The sequence below is a fragment of the Octodon degus genome, unplaced genomic scaffold (assembly GCF_000260255.1).
Source record: "Octodon degus isolate 3935 unplaced genomic scaffold, OctDeg1.0 scaffold00001, whole genome shotgun sequence".
Taxonomy (NCBI): Eukaryota; Metazoa; Chordata; class Mammalia; order Rodentia; family Octodontidae; genus Octodon; species Octodon degus.
The window spans coordinates 12747071-12750445 of NW_004524577.1; positions in this window are offsets into that span (position 1 = coordinate 12747071).

Sequence of the window (3375 nt, forward strand, 5' to 3'; positions counted from 1 at the left end):
GCCAGGTAGGAAATGAGAGACAAATCAATGCAGGGCGAGGATACGGCAAACTCACACCGCTGTGCGCGGCCGCCCAGAGCCAGCGCGCACACACAGACCACGCGAGTCTCTGAGTCCACAGACTAACTGTCAGCCACTTTCTCTTCCTTTTGGGTTAGGCTGAAAATTAAATTGTTGGTCGTTGACAGTGATTTAGGTCTGCTGGGGAATCCAGATTTGGCTCAGTGTTTATTATGCGCGTATTGGAGTAATGGGGACCACAGCTGTTGAAGAGTCTGGTACAGCCCCAATTCTTGGGTTAGGAACTCTTGTTGTTCCTGTCCCTGGGCACAGCGGTGGATTCAGCAGAAAAGCTCACTGATGTCAAAGTGTCCACGGAGTCAATTATTCCTGCGCACTTACCGCAGTGACAGGCTAATGCATTTCGGTGGTGTCTGTCAGGGCTAGTTGAGAAACAACATACCATATGCCGCCCCTGTTTGGGGTGCCCCTGTTTGGGTCTCCTTTAGCAGTGGAACACAGCACCAAGGTGCACCTCCACACCTGGATGGCTCAGGCTGAGTCTGGTACCTGATGGCAGGTCAATCCCCACCTGTCAGCGGGACTCACCCTGCTCTGCTCTCCAACTGCCAAAATCTCTGCTGACTCTCTCTCTCGTATGAACTCTGTAGCATGTAGGCGTATGTAGCCACCAGGAAGCTTCTTTGGGATTGAAGTTCAAACTTCCTGTCTCTTTCCACAAGGGCTTTCCGGCCTGTACCTGCACTGCGCAGCTATGTCCCAGGCACTTGTGATTCAGAGATTCACCGCCCAGTTCCACTCACTGCAGGGAGACTCATGAAGCTGGGACTCATGTCCTTCCTGCTGTCTCCCACTCCAGATGTCAGACAGCTTGTCCTGGAGAAGCTGAGCGACTGGAGCTCACAGCTCCACTATCTTGGCCTCTCTCCGCTGTGCTTGTTGGTGTTCTCAGGGTCTCTCTGCCATGGCTCTTCCTCTACTCAGGCATGTTTTCTTTCAGTTTGTTTCTTCTCAGTGGATCTTTCCTCAGCTTCTATGATGTGACTCTACATCTAGTCAGCTGGGTTGCGAGTCCTATTCCAGACTATGACCTTGTACAGGGACGAGTCTTCCGTTTGGTTGGCATTTCTGTCCTGTGCAGATGCGGAAACAATGGGGTTCCAGCTCCAAGTTGGCAGTGGCTGAGCCAAAGCATGGAGTAATTAAAAGATAGAGACTGGCAGACTGGACCAATAAACAGACTCTAACAATCTGTTGCTGCTATGGTTTGTGTCTAGTTGTCCCTGCAAAGCCTCTTACAGTATTGGGGCAAACTTGTAGAGTTTGTGATTCATTCATGATCCTAGGCTGGGATTATGAATCTGACTACTGCTGGGATTATGAATCTGAATACTGCTACACCCAGCCTGGGGCAGAGAAGGAGAGAGAGACTTGCTCTCTGTAGCCATTGTTGCTGCTACTCCTCCCTTTTGCTCTCTGCTCTTTGCCACCACCATGAACCGTTGCTCTCTGCCATGTGCCACTCAGCCTTGGAGCCAGCTGAGTGTGGACTGAAGCTTCCATTAACCATGAGCTAAATAACCCTTTCCTTTCTTAATCTTGGGTGTCAGGTATTTTGTCCCATGAATGAATGAAAAGTAACTGAGAAACCCACTTTTGCAAAGAGATCAACTAAACAAAAGAAGAAAGGAAGAAAGGAAGAAAGGAAGAAAGGAAGAAAGAAAGGAAGGAAGGAAGGAAGGAAGGAAGAAAGAAAGAAAGAAAGAAAGAAAGAAAGAAAGAAAGAAAGAAAAAAAATTTAGGGCTGAACTACACTTTCAAACAAATGGATTTAATAAATGTATACAGAAAATTTCATCCCGATACAATAGAGCAGACTTTATTTTCAGCAGCACATTGATACCTTTTCTAAAACAGATCACAGGCTGGGGAGATAGCTCAGTAGAATAAGTACTTGCCTGGCAAGCTCAAGGGCCTGAGTTCAGTTCCCAGTCCACCTCCCCCCAGAAAAATAAAATAAAATAAAATAAAACAGATCAAACATAATTCCATGAAGTCTGCTTAAGTAAATACAAGATAATTGAAATCAGCACATGAATATGATTTAAACTCTGTGCACTGAAAATAGGAATCAAAGGAAATTTTAGAAGAGGAAAACACTACTAGAAGAGGAAAATTTTAGAAGAGGAAAATTAACTACTGTTTCCTAAACAACCAATGGGCCATTGAAGAAATCAAAGAAGAAATTTAAAAATTTCTGGAAGTCAATGCTAATGAGGTTACAACTCACACAAACCTCTGGGGCTCTCTAAAAGCAGTTCTGAGAGGAATGTCCATGGAGATCGGTGCTCAGCTAGGAAGACAGAGCAGGCCCAGATTGTTAGCATTGTGAGAAGTCTTAAGATGCTTGAGAGACAACAACAAGCCAGCCCCCAAACCAAATAAGGAGGGAAATTATAAAGATAAGAGTGGAAACCAACGAAATGGGGACTAAAAAGCCTGTCACAAATGTCAATGAATCAATGAACTGGTTCTTTGAAATAATAATAAAAAAATAGACAGTTTGAACTTTATCAAGACTCATCAAAAAAAGAGAAAAGACTCAGATCACTACAGCTAGAAATGACAAAGGTGAAGTCACCATGAACACTATTGAAATCCACGAGGTGGTTTTTGTCCCTTTCACAATATCTATTATAACTGTTGGAGCTTATTTACTCTTTCAGTTTCTTTCTTTTCTTTTTTTTTTTTCAGTACTAGGGATTGAACTCAGGACCTTGAACTTGCCAGGCAAGTGCTTATTCTACTGAGCTATCTCCCTGGCCCTCAGTTTCTTAAAATATGGAGACAATATGATGTCTACATATGGGAGGCTGATTTATTTCACCTATGAATATAGTCTCGGGTTGCAGCCATTTACCTACAAAGTCCTCAAGTTTATCTTTATAGGTTAATAGTACTCCATTGTATAAAAATACCATATCTTTTTATCCATTCCTCAGTTGATGGGCATTTGGGTTGTTTCCAAGATTTAGGTATTACACATTGTGCTGTTATAAACATGGGTGCACATATATCACTGTGGTTTGGTGTTTTCAATTCTTCTGGAAAAATGCCCAGAAGGGGAATAGCTGAGTCAAATGGACCTCTAATCCTAGTTTTTTTAAAAATTATTTTTTATTTTTTTAAAAATGTATTTGATTGTTGCAGGTTCTCACTAAGTAGCTTGGACTCAATGTGATCCTCCTGCTTTCAGCCTCCCCAGTGCTGGGATTACAGATATGTGCCACTACACCCAGACTCTGGCTGGCTCAGCCTGCCCTGGGGGGCAAGCTGGCACAGCATGGGGTGCCA